The sequence below is a fragment of the Ascaphus truei genome, chromosome 7 (assembly GCF_040206685.1).
Source record: "Ascaphus truei isolate aAscTru1 chromosome 7, aAscTru1.hap1, whole genome shotgun sequence".
Lineage (NCBI taxonomy): Eukaryota > Metazoa > Chordata > Amphibia > Anura > Ascaphidae > Ascaphus > Ascaphus truei.
Genome location: NC_134489.1, coordinates 52227957 through 52244083, shown reverse-complemented (window position 1 = coordinate 52244083; position 16127 = coordinate 52227957). Strand labels below are relative to the sequence as shown.

Below are 16127 nucleotides of genomic sequence, written 5' to 3'. Positions count from 1 at the left end.
TGCTCCAATGGACTAACAAATAAGCTAAACCCTTTATTGCTGTGTGCTTAAGACTGTTCGTGTGGGGTGCATATGCCAGGGCATTTTTTAAGCTGGGAACCAGTATAGTTGGCCAGCTGTCGTTAGAAAGGGCTGAAGCAAAGTTGAGTTATTTTCCCTAACGGGAATAGGTATTTATTTTATGTTTTCTTTTTGACTTAAAGGGACGGTGGGCCTGTTGGTGTATGGTTTATCCCTGTATAGAGAAATACAATAGTTCTGGTCTTAATCTGAGTCTAAAAGAGACCGCAACGTGGTATGGGTATCACAGTATGTATGTCTTTATTTATATAGCGCCCATTAATGTACATAGTGCTTCACAGTTGACAATCATATAAATAACAAATAATACAAATAACAGATCATGGGAATAAGTGCTTCAGACATAAAAATTAACATTTAGGAAGAGGAGTCCCTACTCCGAAGAGCTTACAATCTAATTGGTAGGTAGGAAGTCCGTACAGAGACAATAGGAGGGCATTCTACTAAGTGCGTCTGCAAGGGGCCAAGCTTCATGTATCAGGTGTATAGTATAAGCCACAGAGCTACTCATATGCTTTGTTAAGCAGGTGTGTTTTAAGGTGGGTCTTAAAGGTGGATAGAGAGGGTGCTAGTCGGGTATTGAAGGGAACGGCATGCTAGTCGGGTATTGAGGAGAACGGAATTCCAGAGGTGTGGGGCAGTCAGTGAGAAAGGTTTAAAGCAGAGGAGACGCTGAGACAGATTAAGGAAAGAGTAGAGTAATTCTGGCAGCACCGTTTAGGATAGATTGTAGGGGAGACAGGTGAGAGGCAGGAAGGCCGGACAGCAGGAGGTTACAGTAAATCGAGACGGAAGAGAATGTGGGCCTGTGTCAGAGTTTTTGCAGTCGAGCAACAGAGAAAAGGGCGTATCTTTGTAATATTGCGGAGGAATAAGCGACAGGTTTTAGATATGTTTTGAATGTGAGAGGAGAATGTGAGAGAGGAGTCGAGTGTGATCCCTAGGCAGCGTGCTTGCTCTACTGGGTGTATGACTGAACTTCCAACAGTAATGTGAAAGGAGGTAGTGGGGCCAGGTTTGGGATGAAATATGAGCTCTGTTTTTGACATGTTGAGTTTAAGTCGGCAGAGGGCCATCCAGGATGCTATCGCAGGGAGACATTCAGAAACTTTGGTCTGTACAGCAGGTGTAAAGTCAGGAGTTGAAAAGTAAATTTGTGTGTCGTCAGCATGGAGGTGATATTTGAACCCAAGACATATGATTAGGTCACCTAGAGAGAGTGTGTACAGAGAAAAGAGAGGTCTCAGGACGGAGCCCTGGGGTACCCCCACAGAGAGATCAATACAGGAGGAGGAGGAGGTGTTAGCAGAAGAGACACTGAAAGTACGATGGGAGAGTTAAGAGGAGATCCAAGATAGCGCTTTGTCACGAATACCAAGAGTATGGAGAATGTGAAGGAGGAGAGGGTGGTCCACAGTATCAAATGCTGCAGAGGTTGAGTAATATGAGCAGAGTGTAATGACCTCTGTCTTTGGCAGCATGGAGGTCATTAGTTATTTTAGTGAGGGCTGTTTCAGTGGAGTGAGCAGTGCGGAAGCCAGATTGCAGGCGAGAGAATACAAGACGGTCAAGGAGTTTAGAGGCAAAAGGCAGGAGGAAGACAGGTCGGTTCAAGCTTGCTGTTTTTGAGTAATGGTATTACTGTTGCATGTTTGAAGGAGTGAAAGGTACCAGAGTAGAGGGAGGAGAAATGTTAAAGAGAAATGTTACTCAACATTAATTATTTTAAAGAAGCACTCCGAGCTCTTTTTTTTAAACTCAGGATTGAAGCACAGGGCTTCCGGAGCTTAACCCCAATAATTTCAGCACCGGGGACCCCCTGCTTCCGGAGATACTTACCTCTGTAGTAGGTGCCGGCAGCCGCTTCGGCTTAACTAGCTAGGCTTTTTAACGTTCAAAGCTCCCATATCACGTGGGCCAATAGGAAGCTGAACCTGATGAGGACCCGGCTTCCTATTGGCCCGCAGGGCACGGGAGCTTTGAACAGTGGCCATTATTTAATCTCTGGTAGCCAAGCAGAGCGGCTACTGGCACCTACTATGGAGGCAAGTATCTCCAGAAGCACGTGGTCCCTGGAGATGTAATTAATGGGGTTCAGCTCCGGAGATCCCCTGCTTCAATCCTGGACACGCACACACACACACACACACACACACACACACACACACACTTGCTGTGTTTGCCACTTTAAATGGGCAATCGCGCCTAGGATGAAAGTCAAACATGAACAGTGGCATGTTTAATAGGTTAAATGTAGCCGATTGACATTTAAAAAAAGTGAAAAACAAAACAAATTGCACAAGTACAACCATTTTAACAAATATGTAAAATATTTTAGCATTTCCATGGTAAACCAATGCTTTAAAAGGGTTTTACAATCTTTGACTAATGTTTTTTTTGTTGCAGATAAGACTGTTTGCCAGGCATCAACATGATTATCTTAGCTTTGCTCTTTTGTTTATTAAGTAATTATGATATCATCATTAGTCAAACAAGATAAATTGAAGTCGCAGATATGCCTGAATCTGTGTTCCTATCCAGAATGATACACTCTCATTATCCACAATATATAATAAGTAAGACAGTTATTTTAAGGGTGATTTAATTTTTCTAAGAAAGACAATTACATTGATAGTGCTTTAAAAAATATATATGACCCACTAAATTGAACTGCCCCTTTACTGGTACATGTAATATATGACTCACAGATTAGGAAACCTTTAAGTTAGAATACCTTCAGGACATAAAAGTAACAACAATTTTCCCACTGTTGGCAAACCTATTAAACCAAGCTCTTTGAAATGTCAAAATGCTGATCTGACCTATCCGTCCAACAGGTATTTTTGGAAGCACCATTACTACGGAGGTAAATAATATACTGCAGTAGTTCCCAGCCTTTTTTTACATTGTGCGCCCCTAATAGAAAATATGTTCCCCATAACTGTTAATCAATAAATCTTATTGCCTCCTCATCAGACTATTGATAAGAAAAATGTTTGACTGATCCCAGGCAGTATAGTGTTAGGTCGTGGAAGAAACACATCCCTAATAAGACCCCAAACTGCACCACTGTGTGGAGACAGCATGGGGGGCAGAGCTGTTAATTACTGCAAGAGTTTCTTTATGACCCACAATGCATTGCCGCTGTGGATGCAAAGCATTGTGGGGGGCAACTTCCGAAGCTCCTGTTGTAATTGCCAGCTATACCCCCCACGCTACGGTGCAGTTTGGGGTCTTACTAAGTGCAGTCCCCACATTTATTTATTTATAAAATGTTTTACCGGGAAGTAATACATTGAGAGTTACCTCTCGTTATCAAGTATGTCCTGGGCTCAGGGATCCGCTATCTTGCCTTGGATCTGCCATTACATATTTTTGGCGATCCCTTTGGAGACACCTCAGGAACCCGTAAGTGTTCGTAACACCCCTGCTGGGAATCATTGATTAAGTAATAATCCCCGAAGAATAGGGCATTACTGGCCAATAATGCCCTGGCTGGAAGAGTTGAAGGCCTGAGGCGAAGCCGAGGGACTTTAACCCAGCCAGGGCATTATTGGCCAGTAATGCCCTGTTCTGAAGGGATTGTGACGGTGAGGGGGTAACCAGGCTCACTAATAAAAGGTTAAGCCCATTTGGTTACCTCTGATCCATGTATTGGGGTTCGGGAGTGTCAGGTCTTGAGCATAAGGCTGAGGCCCCGATGGACGCGTCCGCACAGCCGCCTTGCTTGCTGGCAGCGCGTGCAAGTCACTGAACTGCGATCTGTGGCTGACTTTTTTCGGCACGGGGACGTGTGGCCAAGATGGATCGGGAGGGCGCGGCCATGACAGGGGGTAATGTCCCTCTCCAGGCTGTGCGGTCCCGCAGATGTCACAGCCCCCCCCCCCGGTCTCTGCAGCTCCCCACAAAATATAGCCGGGGAGCGGATCTATGCTCCGTCACCCCCTCTCCCATCAGCAAACACGGGGAGAGGGGAGCGCAGGATATGGGGAGCGTATGGAGCCTTTCAGCCCAGCACTGTTTCAGCCCAGCCTCCCTTCCGTAGCCGCCTCCCTCCCTCCCATAGCTCGACAGCTCCCCTCATCATTGGCTGACTGCTGCACCACGTGACACGTCAGAGCTGCAAATCACCAGGAGCTTGCAGCATCGGCCGGCTGACGCGTCACAGCACGCAGTCAGCCACGTCGGAAGGAGCCAGCGGGGACCTCCAGACTGGAGGTAAGGGGCTTTTGGCCCGCGGCCGCACGCGCCGCCGACTGCAGCGGGTCCTTAGCCTAACTGTTGTATAACCATATTGTAAAATTATGCGACAATAAAGAATGTATGTGTTTTTACCTTTCCAGGAGTGCCAGCAAGCAGAGATTGCTGGGCTATGAGTTTCAAGGGGGGTTTTGCGGAGGAAGTGTTGTCAGAATGTGTCTAGGTAGTCAGGGTCCAGAGTTGCTGGATACCCCAAAAATGTAAAACATACTGGACACCTAACAAGCTCCTATTGAACCCCCCCCCCAAAAAAACACAACATATATATAAGCATATGAGTGTCACAGAGGAGTGCTACTGAGCATGGCAATATATATTTAAAATCAGAGACAGAACATAAAACACAGACAAAGCTCAGTTTTTAGCACATCCAGTGAAACTCATACACGGTACAGTGCCTAAATATATATGTATACATATCAAGTAAAATGGTCTTTTAGTTTAACATTTTTGGCCAAAATTGTTGTAAGCCCCTGAGCCAACTGCACGGCAGACCACAATTCAGGGGTCCCTAACGCTAATATAAATTCTTAATAACCTGTGTTGTAACAGGAAGAATGATTTACTGTATAGTAAATCTGTCAATATTAGTTGCAAAGTTCTAAGTCTGATTGACGCTTTTAATAACCTGTACATTACCAGGAAAAGCACTCTGAATTAGAGTTGTCACAACCATACTGCAAGCCAGCAAGTTCCCCTGAGTGGAAGATGCTATGGAGTGAGCCCTTAACCATTTAAATGTGGGAGGGGGTGAGCTACAATTAGGTAGGAGGTTGCCACCCTCCAATCAGCCAAGACTAGCTGAACAACAATTGTAAAACATACTGGACACCTAACAAGCTCCTATTGAACCCCCAAAATAACCACAACGTATATATAAGCATATGAGTGTCACAGAGGAGTGCTACTGAGCATGGCAATATATATTTAAAATCTGATCTTAAATCTGATTTTAAATACCTCAAAAATGTACCAGAGAATCGTGCTTGATTCCCGGATACATATAGGCACAATGTCCTGGCAAAATCTCCCCTTGAAAATGCGTGCGTGACTCACCGCTAGGATTCCCTGCTACAGCACAGACCAGAAAGGTAAATGGGGCATAGGGATGTGAGGTGTCCATGGAACGGTCATGGGGTCTCTAGGTTAAGTGGGATACCCAGTTAATGCCCAGGTCACCCAGAACCCGGTTTAGGGGGTCTGGGGGTGCTCCAATCATAGATAAGGTTGTGAGGAGTTTTAAAATCTAAGTCTAGTTTATAGTGTGCGGGGAATATGGTTAGTAAGGAATAAAGTGCAGTTTCTTATTCTATTCCCCATAACCAGAAGACTTGGGAAAGTTTAAAGTATATTTTATTAACAGGGTGTTTATAAATACATATATGCTTTGTGCACAGTATTATGAGCTGGGACTTTCAGGTCCAATGTTCTGACAGGCAACTGGGCTACCAACTGGGCACCAGTAGGTCTACTCAGACATCGGACATGAAAGCCACAGAGGATGCCAGAGTTGTGATGGACATTTGGGCAGAAGGTTTAGGCTTGAGTATCCACATCCTGGGATGAATGTAAGTCCTCTGGACTACCATTTGCCCCACCAGACTGAGGAGCCTAAACCAGCGGGTGGCTTCTGAATACTAAGTGGCAAGATTATGCATGCCCTTGGCTGATTCAGAAGTCCCGCTTGCTCGGCTTCAGAAGACTGGCATCGCTCTGATTGGTTGGTGAGAAAGTTCCCACACTGGGATTGGCTGTAATATTTTGTAAATGAGTTCCAAAATACTATAAGAATCCCTCAGCCAATCCGGTCATCAGATTCTAAGCCATACAAGCAATGGGGGAGCGTGGGATTAGAAAAACATTTGACAATAAAAAACAATAAAATACAATAAAATTAATGTGGTTACAACAATATTGCTGGGGGTTGGTGAAAATATTAAATACACTTACACGGCCATGTGCAAGCGGACACGGTAATGTGGTTTCTTTAAGCAATTCCAGTCACTCCCAACAACAGGTAATGGTGGTTTAGAGGGTTTTGAAATAAATATATAAATATATCTGTACTCACACGGCCATGTGTGAGTCCTTGCAGGAAATTGGTAACTTTGGGGTTAAATTAACCCATCTGCATCTCCCCCCAGTGTAGACTCTTCTTTGTTTGCAACCAACGTGGGATTCTAACTCCAGTCTTGGGCATCAGATGGGGACTCTCCCCAGTGGTGGTAGTAGGGGGGGGGAGTAGGTAGAGAAAGTGAGGCACGTTGTCAGTGGGGTTTAAAACACATTTATTAGTTTTAAAAGCAATTGGTACAACAAGACTCACATACATACATAGTGGTTGGACCCCTGGCCTCCTCGTGCAGTCCAGGATACAGTTTAAGCAGCTGTTATTGCCAATCACGCGTCCGTGATGCAGGAGCTCCTGCATCACGGACGCGTGATTGGCAATAACAGCTGCTTAAACTGTATCCTGGACTGCACGAGGAGGCCAGGGGTCCAACCACTATGTATGTATGTGAGTCTTGTTGTACCAATTGCTTTTAAAACTAATAAATGTGTTTTAAACCCCACTGACAACGTGCCTCACTTTCTCTACCTACTCCCCCCCCCTACTACCACCACTGGGGAGAGTCCCCATCTGATGCCCAAGACTGGAGTTAGAATCCCACGTTGGTTGCAAACAAAGAAGAGTCTACACTGGGGGGAGATGCAGATGGGTTAATTTAACCCCAAAGTTACCAATTTCCTGCAAGGACTCACACATGGCCGTGTGAGTACAGATATATTTATATATTTATTTCAAAACCCTCTAAACCACCATTACCTGTTGTTGGGAGTGACTGGAATTGCTTAAAGAAACCACATTACCGTGTCCGCTTGCACATGGCCGTGTAAGTGTATTTAATATTTTCACCAACCCCCAGCAATATTGTTGTAACCACATTAATTTTATTGTATTTTATTGTTTTTTATTGTCAAATGTTTTTCTAATCCCACGCTCCCCCATTGCTTGTATGTCTCTATATCTTTAAAAGGGTTCCGGATTAACCCTTCCCTGGGGTTGCAGCAGAGGGGAACTCCATGCTGGCTCAAAGCATCTGTCATAGAGCCGTGGTCTAACTTACTGCCACATTGTAAGCACACCTCATATATTAAGCTTAAGGTAAGCGCCAGGTTTTTTTCTATTATCAGATTCTAAGCGCCAGAACAGCAGCGGCAAAATTGAATGTACCAAAAGATGCTCTCGGAGAAATAGCAAGAGACCGGCTTCAGAAATTTCAAGGCAAAATATTTTCTAAGTTCAGCTTTTTGCGACCAAGTTCCCAAAGAGGAATGTAGTGGTCGCGGCTAGGACTGCAAGCCAAATTTAGTTCCAGGACGTTTGAAGTGAACTCCTGGTGAAGTGATTTCAAGTCCTCCGGAGGAAAGAGAGCAGTGGCGTCAGAGACTTCATGCCGATTTGAGTTCCAGGACATTTCGAGCTAAGTCCCGGTCAACTAAAGACTTTGATTTTTCGTTCAATTCAACTAGGAAAGTCTAGTTTTGTAGCCCAGACCCTCAGTAAGTGTGTCTTTCTGATGTATTTTGTGTTCCATTGTGTGTATGCCTATTTTAAGTGAATAAACCGCAATTTATTTCATTACCTTGTTTTGCTCAATGAATGATCAAGGTAAAAAGGTGTAAACCCAAACCTTTCTCCTCAGTTTTCTCCTGTGTGGAGCTCTCTGCAGACAGGGTGAGGGAGGAGTCAGCACCTTGCTACTGCTTCCTGTCCAATCAGCATCCCTGATAGAGCTATTTTCACTCTGTGTGGATGAGAACTGAAAGCTGATTGGCTGAAAAACTTGGCAGGGTGCCAAAAATTCCAGGCCATTACTGATAATGCCCGGAATTGTAACCAATCAGAGAGCAGGGATTTCAATAATGCCCGGAATTGACCAGCTTTAGCCTATAATTAAGTAATAATCCCTGAATAACAGGTCATTACTGGCCAATAATGCCCTGGCTGGAAGAGTTGAAGGCCCGAGGCGAAGCCGAAGGTCTTTAACCCACCCAGGGCATTAATGGCCAGTAATGCCCTGTTATGAAGGGATTATTATTATTATTATAGGCTAAATGTAGGCTTATTTTTTTATTTTATTTTTACATTTTTATAAAAAAGAGACACTTTTGTAGTCATATTGACTTTTATCAGCATGATTGTCTACATTCTTTTGCTTTTACTGCAAGTTTATTAAAAGGAAATTGTACATACAGAGAGCCCCCCCTCTATACATATATACACACACACACACGCGCGCACACTGCAGCCCGCCCGCCCTCTGTATGTGCACACTCTGCAACCCCCCCTCTATATACACACAAACACACTGCAGTTCCCCCTACACACACTGCAGCCCTCCTTCACCCTCTACACACACAAAACACACAGCATCCCCCCCTCTACACCCACTGCAGCCCCCTGTAAACCCACAAAACTGCGCGCACACGCACACACACCAAAACACACACTGCAGCCCTCCTCCATCCTCTACACCCACTGACACCCACTGCAGCCCCCCTCTATACCCACAAACACACTACAGACACACACACCAACAGACTGCTACCCCTCCTCCACCCACAAAACACACTCTGCATCCACAAACCAACAAAACAGACCCTGCTATCACTGTACCCACAAAACACACACCAACAGAAGAGACACACACATCAATAAAACACTCTGCTGCCCACCTCTACACCCACAAAACACACAACAGACACACAACCCTTTCCCCTCACTCTCTGTGCAGAGCTCTCTGCAAGCAGGGTGGGGGAGGAAGGAGTCAGTGCCTTGCTGCTGCCTCCTGTCCAATCACCTTCCCTGTCTGAGAGCTAATTTCACGCTTTGTGAATGAGAACTGAAAGTTGATTGGCTGAAAACTTGGCAAGGTGCTAAAAATTCCAGGCCATTACTGATTGGATAATGCATGGAATTTTAGCCAATCAGAGACCCGGGATTTCAATAATGCCTGGAATTTAACAGCTTTAGCCTATAATATAAAGTAACCATGTAGGCTGGAGTAATCCCAGATACAAGTATATTAAATTAATATATGCAGTATACATATTTTGCTTTGCAATATGTTTCTTGCTCCTTTGGCAGCAAACGATTTATTTTCCAATGGGCCCAATAAACCGGAGTATTCCCAAACCCACTCCATGTCAGCATAAGATTGTAATGCAGTTTGCGTTTTTCACATCTCCAGTTTCCGCGGAGATGCAGGAATGATTAACCAGATTAATTGGGATCATGGTTAAAAAAACAGGATTGAAATGAGTTTAGCGGTAAAGATTTATCACGACAAGGAATGCAGCGCTCAAAGGGTTAAACCATGTATTAGTGATGTAGGTAACATCACAGGGTGTGTGTAAAACTGCCTGAAGACTCAAGTGTGTACTAAATCGTGAAAAAAAACCCACTGTATGGTGAGTGATAAATATTCTCTCTCTAGGGATTTTCGCAGATGCAGCCACACTGTCGATGTATTTATGTATCTTCTTTGTTGTTATATTAAATATACATGTATGTTAGGTTTGTTTACTTTAATGTTTTTATTAATACTTATATTTTTATTGTTATTTCATGATTTTTGTATTATATCATAGATCATCTGTTGCACTATGGTGCATTTGTTCTATGTTTTTACCACTGACGCCCCCCACCCTATTCCCATCTATTAACTTTGTTTGTTCCAGCTACAGCTGATTGATTGGAATCTGATGACATTTTACTTCCAACCAGACGGTTCCAATTGGGTTATAAGATAGAGGGTGTTAGAGGCAAACACTACCCCTGATGAAGTGGCATGAAGTACGCCATGAAGCGCAGAGGATTTACTATTGCCTTGCTGTTTTAATATTTCTATATCCCAACATTTTCCCTGGCTGGTCCTGTGATGCACTGAGGTTGCTGAGATTTTTTTCTCACATAGGTTGCTCAGCGGAGGATTTACACAGCTGGCTAGTATTGCGTGAGTGGGTGGTCCTCTCTGGAGGAGTCTGATGTCATCTAGACGCGTCAGCGCCCTCCACTTTGCTACATTTCAGCTCCATGGGCGGACAATATTGAGACAAGGTTTATTCCCGCTACTTACGGTGCCAGCGTAATTTGATCCCTCGAGCTGAGCAGGTGCAAATTGCTGCTTCCGGATGCCAGGCAGAGGGATATTGTTATATGATCTTTTAATATCTATTTTTAGTACGTGCAATACTTACCCCTTTTGTATTCTGCCAATTTGTATTCAATACATAGTACACTATGAGTGGTTCTATCTATATCTATACACACATATACATTTAGGAAATGGCTGCACATTAAGTGTTGGGCTTCTGTGTGTTATGGGTCAATAAACACCCTTTATTTTTGTATATATTTTGTCTGGTGCTGATAATTAGACCATATACACAAAACATTGTGTTTTCTTGGCAAAAATAAGATGTTTTGGAATGTCCTTGTACGTACACACACACCTCTTGTGGTTTGTCAATAACAAGTCACTGTATATAAATATGTATATCAATATATAAAAAAATATTAGTCTCATTTATCCTTCAAATCAGCTACAAACAAACGTATACATACAGCTGTAGCAGACATGTTTTCACCGGTTATTGCAATGCAACAAGCACTCTCGCAATTAAGTTTGCACAATTGTGCAATTTGGCGCCATTATCGCTCCATTTGTTTGCATGGCAAATCGCACAAACGCCAACAGCCAAGCACACGACAGAGCTTTCAAACGCACACCAGCACGTAACGCATTGTTTAGGATAACGGGTGTAAACATCTACATCTGAATATTTTATATAGAGTTCAGCAAATAAAAATACCACTTGTATGCACATTCCAATGTCAGACAGATGTGAAAACCTGTGTTCTCAATCTCTAAGGCTTGTTATATAGTCCTCGCTGCTGCACATGCGCCCGGCGTTGCACGTGGCGTGCGCCTGTAGTTGCTAGGGTGCAAGCGGTGACACGCGTGTTTAGGGAGAGTGACTGACGTCACAGCGTTAGGCCGCGCTGTGATTGGTTCGGGGCGTGGCAGCAGCGCAAAAATACAATTTTATTGTATTTTCCCTTGTCTGTTGTGCGCGTCCCAAGTATATAAACGTCTGGCTAACACAGCCAATTATAATTGACGCGCACGCACTATATTACACGCCTTTTGCCTCGTTTATAGTAGAGCTGGCATTCACTTGTGCGGTGCGCTTGAAATCTGCACTGCCGTCTGGATGCGACAGGGAGGCGTGTGCGAGCGGTTAACCCCCATTGGCTGAACCGCTCACGACGCGACCATCGCGCATGGAGAACAATTTTGGAAATCTGTGCAAAAATTGCGCGCCTAAACGTGGCAGTCGCCAACACTGTGGCCACCTTCATTACTCTCCATGTCTGTTCCGGTGGCGAGCAGCATCACGCGCACCGCCATTATAAGCACGGCCTCCGCATACAACACTTCCACTGCAGCCAGGGATTCTGAGTAATGACCCACAAATGCGAACATAGAGTTACAATGTCAAGCTTTCTTTCCTGCACAACTTCAATTTTTAAAGGTTACAGAAATAAAATGAAAAATAACAAGTGGAATATATCCTACTCAACATTATTTTTTTCTATACGTGTCCCTTTTCTAGCAGAACTTCTATAAGCCGTAATGCTGCATGTTAAACACAGCCTGCCCTCCGCACAATACTCACAACATGCTGCTGTATCACTTCCTCCTTCCAGACAAGTCCCAAGAGTGCTGCATCCCTATTGGTCATCTTTAGAGGCACTTGGTTGGTTCAGAAAGCTGCCAGTCAGAAATCCAAGCTTGTGATAGGCTCCTGTATACATCTGTCATGTCCCCAAAGAATAACGAAGTTGAACCTATTGTAACCAGAGGGGAGCTTTGATGTGGTTTGCAAATGTATGTGCGGCGTGAGCAGGAACTATTATTTGGGTGGGAGTGCTGTACATACTGTACGACATTCGTAACATACAGATACATTTCCATAATGTAAGCGCCCCTAGTTCTATCCTATATAATGTGTAGTGTTTCAGTGGAGAAGAGAGTTATGGAATATAAGAGTCTAAGTGTTTGAAGATAACACAAGATATATGTGAGTCAAACAACATTCAGGGTGTTATTCAATGAGCTGTGATAGTGCCCCGACTGGCACTATCAGACAGAAACGCCCGTTGCAACTCCTTTGTAGTGCCCTCAACATCAGCACAATTGCATTTTGTATGATTGTATGTATATAGCACCAATGTTGTATGCAGCGCTTTACAAAATTAAAATTCAAGGTAAATAAAGTACACACAATGGGGATAAGTGTAATAGGTAAATGACAACATTAGACAAAGGGAGATCCCAGCCCAGAAGAGCTTACAGTCTAAGTCGTATGTTGGGAGGCTTATAGACACAGTAGGAGTATAAGCAGAGGCTAGCTGGGAAACTTTAGGGGGTGGGGGGAGAGAGCCCAAGCAACTGACCCAGGAACCAGGCAACCCTACACACATGTACACACCATACAATAGGCAAGCTTCGTACACATTCATACACCCAATAAACAAACACACAAGATATACACCCAATATGCATATGTACACACATCAGAAACACTTACAACACATGATAACAGACCAAATACACACACCCGATGCACGCTGCATGCATGAACAAACACGCAGTGCATACTAAACATATAACACACACACACACACACACACACACACACACACACACACACACACACACACACACACACACACACACACACACACACACGTTATGTCAATCTGTTTATTTAATATACAGATTATAGCCAGACTTACTGTTTTTGATACCATGACAAGGTGTGAAATTACAGCCACGTGAAGTTTGTTCACTGCGACTCGTTCCCATGCAAGCCGCTGTCAGCCAACAAAATTATTTGTGGGGTTATTTATGTAATTGCAATTCAGTATGCACCTGGCAGATGGCGCACTGAATTTCTTTACCTACTGTACGCACGCACATACGCTGTCTACAACAAAACGGCACACGTGTTTCTAAACAATGTAAGAACGTCACCAGAAATGGGGAGAAACGCTTTATTAAGATGGCAGCCAGACGACTTGGCCGCCCCAAAGAGTCTGCCGGGACTCCACAGAGCACCCCCACATTATTGCGCCGGGAGATCCCACTGGAGTACTGGGAACCGTTTGACTACATCTGGATGATACATTTCCCTACCAGAGTGGCGGTGCATACGGTATGTCCAGTTATCTAATATTTACGTGTGTGTGTGTGTGTGCATTTATTTACAAACGATACTATATATTATAGTGTTTAAACACTATTCCTGTTTTGTGGAGGGACACTGGCCGAGCGAACACGCTCCTCCTTCTACAACTCAGCTGTGGCAATGCCCTCCCTTGGTGGCTGGAGGGATTAGGCAACTATGAAGGGCTGGTGGATTCTCTATACTGACCCCATGAGTATTGTCTGGGTGATGTATTGCACTAAGTGCTGTTTGCAGAGGCATAATGTATATTGTTTTTTTTTTTTAATTGCAGCCAGAATTTTGGATCCTACTCCTCCAGGGTGAGGAGGAGGGGGAGTCCCCATCCACCACCTGTGATGGTGCTCATCACGAATCAGGAAGTGGAGTCGCAGGGCTGGGGTTGGGAATGCAGAATAACTGACCAGAGCCCAGGGACAGAGTCCTAGAGTATCCGTAGTCGGTAAGCAGGCAGAGGTCAGGGCTGGCGGCTGTGGTGCAGAGTCCAGGCGACAGGCAAAAGGTCAAGGCAGGTGGAAGGCAGCGAGGTCGGGGTGAGCAACAGGGATTTCAAATAGACGAGAGGGTAATGTGTGACAACAAAGATCAATCGGAGCCGTAACAAACAGAACTTTGGTCGACGGCTCCCACACAGAACTGCAGCCTTAAGTAGCAGGCTGCCAGTAACCAGAATGGCGAAGAACTGAGGAGAAAGGAATGGCAAGCTGGAAAACCCGAACTGCAGCAAACCCCGGCACGGATCGGGCAGAATACTTAGAGTACAACCCCCCCCACCTTCAGGAACAACCTTCGGGCTATCTAACTGGTCACTACTGTATAGGTATGACAGCTATTTGACACTGCTGATCACTCGGTTTGTTCCATTGACATCCAGGCACCACTGTAATCTGTATTATGATGAATTGTATAATGCTTACTGTGCATCTGCTTCCATTTTTTGTATATGTATTTATCCTCACCATTCACTCACTCCTTACCCTCACTTTTCGGTTGTGATTTTAGGGGTCCTGGTTACTGATGTCTCAGCCATTTTGCACGAAGGCCGTGAATTGCTATGCACGCATGCGTAACCCTGTTTCCACAGCAATCGAGGATGCGCCCGTCAGCCAGCTGTTGGACAACCGATAAACGCTCTGTATCGATAATACGGAAACAGGTGTTGGGAGTAATAAGCCCCCTAACGATGCTTCCCTGAGAACAAGCCAGATAATGTATACTTTAAGCTCAGTCTCTGTATACAATAAGTTCCCAATGACTGTATAATAAAACTTTAAAGGCAATGTCCCACGGTGTCAGTAATCAATACTGAGATCACAAAGTGTATGATAATACACAACGTCACTAGCAGATTAACTAACCCTATCTTAAGGGCAAACAATGTTAGTAGTACATATGTAAAAACATGATTAAAGTGAGTGTTTGTTGAATGAAAATGTACTCACTCCATTCCATGGGTGTCCTCGTAGTACTCCCAAAATGGAATTAATGTAGAAAAGGCTGCAGGTGGTGCAACTGCTCCAGGGAAAAAAAAATAAGACAAGGCTGCTATACTCACGTACAAAAAATGCTTTATTGTCACATTAAAAGAAACAGCAAGGGAACAAAACCCCTCTAATGTACCAATATAGCATTTTTTGTACGTGAGTATAGCAGCCCAGTCTTATTTTTTTACCCCGGAACAGTTGCACCGCCTACAGCTTTTTCTACATAGATCATACGGAGCCTGAATGAATTACGTATGACTCACTGTACTATAAGTTGGTTTCTAGAGTGCTGAATGATGACATCACAGGACACGTAATTGTGTTTGTCGTTTTCTTGATTCTTAAAATTGGTTTGGGTATATATTTAATCTAGTCCGTTTCATTGCACTTCCATGAAGAAGGTCCCTCTGTGCAGACTGAAACGTCGCTTAGTGTGCCTGCTTACAAATATACTCTTTGATACCTTACATTGAGTGATGTCTCGTGACAGACAGACACATAAGAGCCTGTCTGTCAGAGCCATAGCTCACAGACCATGAATATCTATCTCAATATAGACTTGTTTAAAATTAGATTTTGGTAGTTAATCTTCTTAAATTGAATGGCAATATTTTTTTTTTTTAATATGAATACATTTGTCCCTTTCAGACTTGGGAATCCATACTGTTCTTAAATACCCATTTTCTTTCCTTTAGGATTTAGCAGTTTATTGGAAATGACAATACAATTGGAAGCTAAAGAAATATGTTTACCTCTAAACCACCTTCAGACATTACACAGCAACAGATGTGTCCCTGGCAAGTTTGTTTAGAGGAATGGGTGATAAATAAAATAAGTCTCTGGAAAAATAAAACGAAGAAGAATTAAAAAAAATTCCCCGTGCTCAAGGAGATTTTAGTAACTTTGAAGCATATTAAATAAGAGTTTGTATCACATACTCGATATTAAAATTGTTACCAAATTAAGGTATCAAAAATAATCATA

At 43.7% G+C, this 16127-nt stretch overlaps 1 protein-coding gene across 2 annotated transcripts in view; it reads right to left on the bottom strand.

The window, feature by feature from the left end:
- The window catches only part of OSGEPL1 (O-sialoglycoprotein endopeptidase like 1), a 35438-nt gene extending 23206 nt beyond the window's left edge, over positions 1–12232 (bottom strand). Inside the window, exon 1 of one of the 2 annotated variants that reach the window (XM_075608401.1) lies at positions 12088–12232. The gene's annotated coding sequence lies outside the window, so the exon portion shown is untranslated. Of the gene's footprint in view, positions 1–6412; positions 6651–12087 lie in introns of those variants that run through there. The other variant, XM_075608402.1, reaches the window with a different exon arrangement.
- Between the last annotated feature and the right edge of the window lie 3895 nt (positions 12233–16127).